Source organism: Colobus angolensis, unplaced genomic scaffold (assembly GCF_000951035.1).
Source record: "Colobus angolensis palliatus isolate OR3802 unplaced genomic scaffold, Cang.pa_1.0 Scaffold27, whole genome shotgun sequence".
NCBI lineage: Eukaryota > Metazoa > Chordata > Mammalia > Primates > Cercopithecidae > Colobus > Colobus angolensis.
Window position 1 is genome coordinate 18,500,461 of NW_012115932.1, and position 10,329 is coordinate 18,510,789.

Genomic DNA, 10,329 nt, shown 5'->3' on the forward strand with positions numbered 1-10,329 from the left:
GGAGGAGGAGGAGGAGGAGGAGGAGGAGGAGGAGGAGAAGAAGAAGAAGAAGAAGGAGGGGAGGAGAAGGAGAAGAAGAAGACACAAACAGATCAAATCCTATGGGATATAGCAAAAGTGGTATTAAGAGGGAAGTTTATAGCAATAAAAGGAAACTGGTAAATTCCTGGACACAAATAACCTACCAAGATTGGACCAGAACTAAATAGAAAATCTGAACAGACCAATAACAAGTAAGAAGACTGGGTCAGTAATAAAAGTCTCCTAACAAAGAAAAGCCCAGGACTGAATGGTTTCACTGCTGAATTCTATCAAACCTTTAAAAAAGAACTAACATCAGTTCTTCTCAAACTATTTCAAAAAATTGAAGAGGAGGTAATTTTCCCAAGCTCATTCTTATGAAGTCAGCATTATTTGATATTAAAGCCAAGCAAGGGCACAATAAAAAAAAAAAAAAGAAAAGAAAACTGTAGGCTACTATTCCTGATGAACATAGACGCAGAAATCCTCAACAAAATATTTGCAGACTAAATCCAACAGCACATTAAAAAATTATACACTATAATCAAGTGGAATTTTGCCCCAGGAATGCAAGGGTGGTTCAACATATGCAACTCAACAAATGTGATACCTCATATCAACAGAATGAAGTACAAAAATTATATGATTATCTCAATAGATGCAGAAAAAGGATTTGGTAAAATTTTACATTCCTTCATGAAAAATCTCCCAACAAATTAGGTACAAAAGGAACATACCTCAACTTAATAAAGGCTATATATGACAAACTCACAGCTAATATCATACTGAATGAGGAAAAGTTGAATGCTTTTCCTCTAAGCTTTTTGGAACAAGACAGGAATGCCCACTTTCACAAACTCTTATTTAACACAATACTTAGACAAGAAAAGGAAACAAAGGCCATCCAAATTGGAGAAATGGAGGTCAAACTGTTCCTGTTTGCAGATAACTTGATCTTATAGATAGAAAAACCTGAAGACTTCACCAAAAAATCTCTTAGAACTAATAAACAAATTCAGTAAGGTAGCAAGATAGAAAATCAGCATATAAAAATTAGTAGTGTTTTTGTACACCAATAACAAACTATATAAAAATGAAATCAGAAAAGCAATTTTATTTATAATAGTTAAAAAAAACTTAAGAATAAATTTAATGAAGAATGTGAAAAATTTCTACAATAAAAACTATAAAATACTGATGAAATAAATTGAAGAGGACACAAACAGGTGGAAAGACATTCCATGTTCATGGATTCAGATAATTAATATTATCAAAATGACCATACTACCTAAGCAATCTATGAATTCAGTGCAATTTCTATGTTCACAAAAATAGAGAAAAAAATCCTAAAGTTTGTGTGGAATGACAAAAGAATATCTAAAGGAATTCTCAACAAAAGGAACAAAGCTAGTGACATCACACTTACTGGCTTCAAAATACACTACAAAACTATATCAAAACCATATGTACTGGTATAGAAAGAGTCACATAGACCAAGGGAAAAATAGAGAACCCAGAAATAAATCCACAAACTTACAGAAAACTGATTTTGTAAAATGGTGCCAAGAACATATATTGAGAAAAGGACACTGTTTTCAAAAAATGGTGCTGGGAAAGCTGAATATCCATATCCAGAACCAAAAAATATTAAATTAAATTAAAATGATACCTTTTTCCACACATAAAAATGGACTTAAAATGGATTAAAGATTTAAATGTAATCCCTGAAACTATAAAATTACTAGAGGAAAGCATAGGGGAAATGCTTTAGGACATTGGTCCGGGAAAATGTTTTATGAATAAGACTTCCAAAACACAGGCAACAAAAGTCTATTTCAACCAGTGGATTCGTATCAAGTCAAAAGTTTCTGCACACCAAAGGAAGCAATCAACAGAGTGAAGAGGTAACCTGAAGAATGGGGAAAAATATTTGTAAACTATTCCTCCAACAAGGGATCTAAAATATATAAGGAATTCAAATGACTCAACAGAAAGAAATCCCATTTAAAAAAAAAATGGGCAAATGATCTGAAAAGACATTTCTCAAAAAAAGACATACAAAGGGACAAGAAGTATATGAAAAAATGCACAATGTGACTAATAACCAGGGAACTGTAAATCAAAACCACAGCAAAATATTATATTTCCCCAGATAGAATGGCTGTCAACAAAAAGACAAAAAATAACGAGGGAACTTATGTATTGTTGGTTGGAATGTAAAGTAGTGCAGCCATTATGGAAAACAATATGGAAGTTCCTCAAAAAACTACAAATAGAACTTCCATATGAAACAGCAGTTCCACTACTGGATATTTATCTAAAGGAAGGAAAATCAGTACATTAAGGAGACATCTGTACTCCCATGTTTGTTGCAGCACTATTTACAATAGCCAAGATATAAAATCAACCTGTTGTGTCCATCAACTGATGAATGGATAAAGAAAATGTGATATATATACACAATGGAATATTATTCATCCATAAAAAACAATGCAATCTTGTCATTCACAGCAACATGGATGAACCCGGAGTGCATTATGTTAGTGAAATAAGCAAGATACAGGAAGACTAGCATAACATGTTCTCATTCATATGTGGGAGCTAAAAACATTGATCTCATAGAAGTAGAATAGAATTGTGGTTACTAGAGGCTGGACAGGGTAGAGCAGGGACAAGGAAATGTTGGTTATTGACTAGAGAATTACAGCTAGATAGAAAAAATAAGTTCCAGTGTTCTATAGCACTGAAGGATGACTGCAGTTAACAAGAATTTGTTGTATATTTTCAAACAGCTGGGAGAGAGGATTTTGAATGTTCCTATCACAAAGAAACAAAAAATGTTTGAAATAATGGGTATGCAAATTACCCTGGTTTAATCACTACATCTTGTATACATATATTAAAATATCACTCTGTACCCCATAACTATGTCCAATTATTACATGTCAATTAAAAAAAAATTTTGGCCAGGCGCAGTGGCTCACACCTGTAATCCCAGCACTTTGGGAGGCCAAGGCAGGTGGATCACATGAGGTAAGGAGTTTGAGACCAGCCTGGCCAACATAGTGAAACACCGTCTCTACTAAAAATAACAAAAATTAGCCAGGCTTAGTGGCAGGTGTCTGTAATCCCAGCTACTCAGGAGGCTGAGACAGAAGAATCATTTGAACACAGGAGGTAGAGGAGGTTGCAGTGAGCTGAGATTGTGCCATTGCACTCCAGCCTGGGCAACAAGAGCAAAACTCTGTCTCAAAAAAAATAAATAAAAATAAAAAATTTTTAAACCCTCCCAGATCTTGTAGGGGAAGTGCAAAATGATCTTTTTCACTAGACTGATCGCTCCATGAAGGCTGAGGTCATGTCTTTATTTGTTGCTCTAACTCCAGGTCTTACCACAGAGCTTGGCACATAGAATGCAATACTTACATACATACCCACACACATATATACACATACATCCCCCACATATGCATATACACGTACACGCACACACACATATATATATTTCATATATGCAAACTCTCCAGTTCCTAATCCCTGCTTCAGCTAGAGAATTTCTGTTTTTATCAGGCATCTGAATAGGAGTCTTTCTGAAAAAAGAGTTCTGCTGTGCCACATAAGCTTGGCCGTCATTCACTGGACAAGATAATGCCTTAGTGCCCTTCCAGCTCTGACAGTCATCAAATTAACACCTGGTCTCATTTGTATAGGTGAAGGATCCACCGAGGATAGGTTTATAGTAATTTGTTATTTATATTATCTTGTGATATTCTTTTCTGATAGTCAAGTAATCCCAAATAGATGACAAAAACTAAATGTATTTTATTTTCAATCTTCTCTTGAGCTTCTAAACTTGGAAACTGTGTGCTTAAAGCAGTAGAGAAATCTCCAAAGAGGCTCCTGTTTGGCCCGTGTTGATCTGTTCCGCTGCAGCTCAAAGGCAGTAGCAGCAGATAACAATCAGCAATGCTTGCAATTCATAGCCATTGCCCTAACTGTTGCCCTAACTGGCACCAGTGTTCAGGCTGTAAAACATCTTCATCCATTTTTCTGTAATGGAATAGACAAAAAATGTTATCTTCCTAACATTGACATCAGAATTCTTCTAAGGGAGGGAATAGCTTTTGTTTGAGAAAAGTATCTTTGTCGGTGTTTGTGAGAAGAAGTTGAGGTATTGAAAGTCAAAATATTGGCTGGCTCAAAGTTCCAGAGGCATGTGTATGCGTTCGTATAGGAAGTTGTTCTATATACGACAAGGAGTGACTTTGTTGCTCCAAAGTGGGAAGTTGGAGGGATGAGAGAAGAAAGAAGAAAGAAGTGGGGAGGACCGGGCGCTGTGGCTCATGCCTATAATCCGAGCACTTTAAGAGGCCGAGGCAGGTGGATCACAAGGTCAGGAGTTTGAGACCAGCCAGGCCAATATGGTGAAACCCCATCTCTACTAAAGATACAAAAAATTAGCCGAGCTTGGTGGTGCACACCTGTAATCCCAGCTACTTGGGAGGCTGAGAGAGGAGAATCGCTTGAACCTGGGAGGTAGAGGTCGCAGTGCACCGGGATCATGCCATTGCACTCCAGCCTGGGTGCAAGGACAAGACTCTGTCTCAAAAAAAAAAAAAAAAAAAAACTGGGGAGGAATGGTGGAATGGTACAAGCCAATAATATTGAGAACAACAGTGACTTACTGGTGTGATAAGTCATAGAAACACCCTCAGGAAATAAAGTGGTCAAAGCACCTTTTAAGAGCAAGGAAGCCTGCTGCTGTATTTGATGTGATTTGCCCTTCTGTGAGATAAACCCCTGCTTTGCATGCTCTCCCTGCTCCATAAATGCACACACAGGATGTTTTAAATAAATTCTACTGTTGTATCATTTTTGCACAGACTTTTTATTTGTGTGTGCTTTTTCTTTAAACTCAAAATTTCATCTTAGAAGGACAGAGTGCAGAACAGAAACAACATCCAAGGAGATAAAAACTCAAGGAAATAGAGGAGGATGAGGAAGAGATGAGAATTAAGCACTTAGTGATAAAGCTTTGGACATCTACAGGCTCTGAAGAAAGAAAATTAGGACAAAAGTTACCTGATTTTAAGGGAGCACGAAGAACTACCTGACTTCTAGGTTTCCTGTCCTCAAAATATTTCATTATCCCCACCTGGCATAGAAATAAACTGCAATGAGATGGTACCAGGGACACTGGAGGACTTCTCTGGAGGCCACATTACTTTTGCTTAGACTATAAGTTTATTTGGTGCAGCCGAGAGTGTCTGATGGAGCTAAAGAGCAGGATCACTGCACCAACCCCTCAAGCTAAAAGTTGATGGTTCTGGTCAGTAATTCCCTCAGACCTAGGCGATGGTGCCCTGCTCTGTGCCCTGAACATCCCTTTACAGAAACTTACATGTCAAAAGGATGCCAAAAAATTCCAGGTGCAGCGCATGCTCCAAACCCCTCAACATCCACTTCCTTACGAACACCGTTCAAGCCCTTGGGAAAGGCTTTCCATGACTTTTGCCTTCTGTCCTTGAAACAAAAGGTAGACAGGTTCAAATGCTGGGAGCCTTTGTGCATTCCACCCTTATCAACACTGAGGTTGCTGCAGCTTCAAAGAGTAGAGAGCATGACAGCTGCAAGAGGGCTTGGGTAAGAGAAAAATAATTAACTTGCCCAGTCTTTCTTCTTGGATACTATGAGTGTATGGTTCCACACAAAAAGGCCAGGTTTTCTATTTTATTACTTTGCTTTGCTTTCCAAATCAGGGGCTGAGATGAATTTATGCACTGGCATAGGGTTTGCAACAGTTGCACGTAAAGGCTGAGGGACACTGCAATCTTAAGCAATCGGCTTTACACTCAAGTTTGTAGGTCTACATATAACATGCACGAAGCATGATACTGACTCCATTTCAGCAGCTAGGTGGATATTGAAGCAATTTCTTAAAATGTTTAAATGTGAAAATATTTAAAATGTTTAAAAATTCAGCCTTTTAAAGAAGGAAATTCTGGTACATGCTATGATATGGATGATCCTGGGACACTGTCTTAAGTGAAATAAGCCAGCTGCAAAAACACAAGCACTGCGTGATTCTACTTCCATGAGGCAATTACAGTCGTCAAATCCATAGGGACGGAAATTAGAACGGTGGTTGCCAGGGGCTGGGGGAAAACGGGAGTGAGGCGTTATTATTTAGTAAGTACAGGGTTTCAGTTTTGTAAGATGAAGGGTTCTGGAGATAAATGCTGGTGATGGTGGTACAACAATGTGAATACACTTAATTCCACTAAACTATATTTAAAAATGGTTAAAATGGGCCAAACGCGGTGGCTTACACCTGTAATCCCAGCACTTTAGGAGGCTGAGGCAGGCAGATCACCTGAGGTCAGGAGTTCAAGAGCAGCCTGGCCAATGTGGTGAAACCTCACCTCTACTAAAAATACAGAAATTTAGCCAGGTGCGGTGGCAGGCGCCTGTAGTCCCAGCTACTCAGGAGGGAGGCAGGAGAATCACTTGAGCCCGGGAAGCAGAGGTTGCAGTGAGACAAGATCTCACTACTGTACTCCAGCCTAGGTACAGAGTGAGACTCTGTCTCAAAAAAAAAAAAAAAAGAAAGAAAGAAAAGAAAAATAAAATAAAATATGGTTAAAATGATAAATTTTATATATATTGCTGTAATTTTTAAATATATACATACACAAAATTAAATAAATCATATCTTAACATTCTGCTCTTAAAAATAATTCTGAATATTTTAGAAGAAATTTCTTTTTAGAAAATATATAATGGATATATATATTTTTTATTTTTTAGCTTTTTTTAGCTTTTTATTGTTTAGCTTTTTTCAGTGACTTTATATTTTTGATAAAATAGATCCACATTTTAAACACTTTGAGTAGAAATAGTTTACTTAACAGTTAAGTTGATTCTCAGCTTTTAAACGTTTAGACACAGGATAAGCTGCCCTCCATCTGGCTTCTGTTCTGGGTCCTGCAGACAGAGGAGCCTCCTGCTGGTCTGATCATGGCCCTGCCTCAGGACCCAGCTGCTTCCCAGGCAGCCTGTTGCTGTTGCTCTTGATATTTATTCTGCCCAGGAAGACTTTCTGGGATTCTCTGACTTCTGAATGCCTAACCATACCTCAAAGCCCAGCTCTGATGTGACCTCCTCCAGGAAGCCCTCAGTCATTCCGACAGAATAAATGTGCCCATCTGTGTCACTGCGTGATATGTCTACCCTTCTATTACTATACGCATTTCATGCCAATATTTGCGAAATTCAGAAAACCATTTTATTTTATTTTTGTTTTAGAGACAGGGCCTCATTCTGTCATTCAGTTTGGAGTGCAGTGATGTGATCATAGCTCAATGCAGCCTCATCCTTCCAAGCTCAAGCAATCCTCACACCTCAGCCTCTTGAGTAGCTGGGACTACAGGTGTTCACCACCCCACCTGGCTAATTTTTTAAAATTATTTTTAGTAGAGATGAGCTTTCTCTATGTTGCTCAGGCTGGTCTCAAACTCCTGGGCTCAAGCAACCCTCCTACCTTGGCCTCTCAAAGTGCTGAGATTACAGGCGTGAGCCACTGCGCCCGGCCCAGAAGCTATATTCTTAGAAGTTACTGGAATGTAAGCTTTTGAAGAGAAAGTAATATGTTGTACAACTTTGCCAAGGTGAATAATAAGGGGTGGAATAAATGTGAGTCTGAAAAACAGTCTGTTTGCGACCTGAACTGACACACTTTTGCTTAGAGGTGTATGAGGAATGCATTGCCCAGAGCTCGTTCAGGGACTACAACCCAACCACTGGGCCTCCTCCAAGCTCTCCTGGATGGATCTTTCCACCAACCCTCTTGTGAGGGAGGAATCCTGCCAGCGTCTTCCTTCCCTGCCCACATTCCTCTGTGGTCTAATAAGCGCATACCCTTTGATTCTTCTGTCGCTTTAAGGGATGAGGAGAGGGGAACTTGGAGGAAAACACCAATTCATACTGCACCTTTACAAAAGCAAAAAAGAAGAAAGAGGGAGCCATAATTACTCTCTGCCCCCAGGTCCTGACGGAGTGGTGAGTCCCTCAAACACTTTAAGTAGGCGCCACACATTGCGTAAGCTGAACTGGCGGCCTGCCTGGCCCAGATGACAGCCATATCTGATAATTTTGGCAAGGGGAGGTGGGGTGGTGAGGGGCCAGGACCCGGGAGGCAGAGAATGGGGCAAGGAAGGGGACAACAAAAGCCTAGCAGATGATGAATAAGAGGGGCATGGGAATATTGATCCAATGGCATAGCAATATTGATCCCTATTCCAATCCCATGAGCTGGGGACCCTTCTGCCTCGTGCCTTGCTCTGGGCTGCCTGGTGCAGCATGAGGCCGCTCGCCCATTCGCCTCATTCCCGGGGCCGCAGTCTTCATGCTCTGCCCATAGAAAACTATAAACTGCCCCTTCCCCTCTTGCTAGTAGGGCAGCGCTTCCCCCTTCTGAACTGGGATTTTGAAGATTCCTGCTTGCAGGGGCGGGTAGGGGACATGGGAGGCAAAAATGGGCAAAGGGGTCCAACACTAGCTCCTTCCCCCTCCTCTGTGCCAGACTTGTCCCTGCACGGTCACATACTTTTTCCTTGTGTCATTCTTACCAGAACCGGAAGTGGTGATTTTCTATTGCTGTTTTACACAGAAACACAGACGCTCACAGAACACAAAAAGGCCAGCTCAGCTTTGCCCGTGAGCGGCAGAGCTGGGGTCTGAACCCAGACACATCTGGGCTTCTCCAGAGGGTCCAGCGCCTGTTTAACCCTAGGTGCACAAAGGCCCTCTTGCCACACTCACCCTCCTCTCTTTCGATTTCTTGCCAGTTCTCCCGTCCAAGCCTGAACTCATGCTGCTCCCTGCCCCACCCACTGCTCCTTCTCTACCTGTGGATTTCTAAGCTACCCCTCAAAGTCCAGGGCTAAGATTCTGTTCTCTGACCACTCTCCAGTCTCAAAGCTGCTAGCGTTTTCTATTCCCTCAGCCCTTTGTATATCAATTATGGGATACACTACATTTTTTTAATGCTAAGATCATTTTTCCATATTTTATCCTTTCTGATATCAGAAAATGAATGTGTAACACACTAATGTATGTTCCCTAAAAATATGCTTTTAAGTCAATTGCATTTCTCACAGTTGATGGGTCATAGTAGTGAAGACAGCTGGCTGCTGTGAAAATTAGTCCTTCATGCATCTGTCTCCCTCCCACCTTGGTGAGCTTTCAGGCAGGAGCCTAACTTTGGTCACCTTTGTGTCTCAGTAGCAGCCCAGGGCAGGAACCCTGGGCTTTTCAGTAAACACACTTGGAAAGTAAAAATGCTTGCATGTGTTACTAACAGAAGGGTCTTATTTAATCCTTAGATAGACCTTGTGAAGCATCTATTATTATCCCCTAAGAAGGTCATTACTTTCCCCATTACAGATGGAAATGGAGGCTCAGAGAGCTTTAGTAATTTTCCCCAGGTCACATGGCTAGGAAGCAATGGAGTTTATTTGCACTTGCACAGTCTGAGCATATTGGTGTTGGGAAACAAACTTTATATGATATGGAAAAAGGAAGAAAGAACACTCAAAGTAACTGTAAATTAAACAAGGCATATTGGAGCTCAATATAAGCTTCAAAGTCCATTTCTTGACTGATATTCAAATATGTGTATTCGGTTGTCTGCACAGACAACTACAACTACAATGATTTTACAGGTATAATGACAAGTACAATGCCAGCTGGTTACATCTCATTAACAATAAAGGGACAATTATAGCCTTAATCTGGCTAATGCAGGCCAAAATCCTGGTTTCTGGGGGGCAGAGGGGAAGAATTTTCTCTATCTCACTTCCAAGCCCAGAACTCTGCTTGGTTCCAAGGCAAACGTGCCAAATGTGCAGCTTTGCTTAGAATTGATGGCCCATTGGTTTGAAATTGTGCCAGGTACTGCTTCGTACTTTATATGTATTTTAATTTCCTGGTGTTCTTTGGCACTGTGTCATTTCACTAAGGGGACTCTGCCACATTTTCAAATAGTTCAATAAAGGGCAGGTCATTGTGCTGACTGGTTGGAATTCCAGTGTTCACATCTGATCCTCTCCATGCAGCCAGGGTCAGGAGAAGTAGAACAGGTATTTCAAGGTTCTTATCTCCCAGGACAGTGAAAATGGACATATAATGAACACATAATGAACAGAGCCTGTTGCAGAGGAGGAGTCGAACAACTGGTGACCAAAGCAAGAGAGCAAGCAAGAAAGAAAAAAAGAGAAGGAGGGAAGGAAGGAAGGAAGGAAGGAAGGA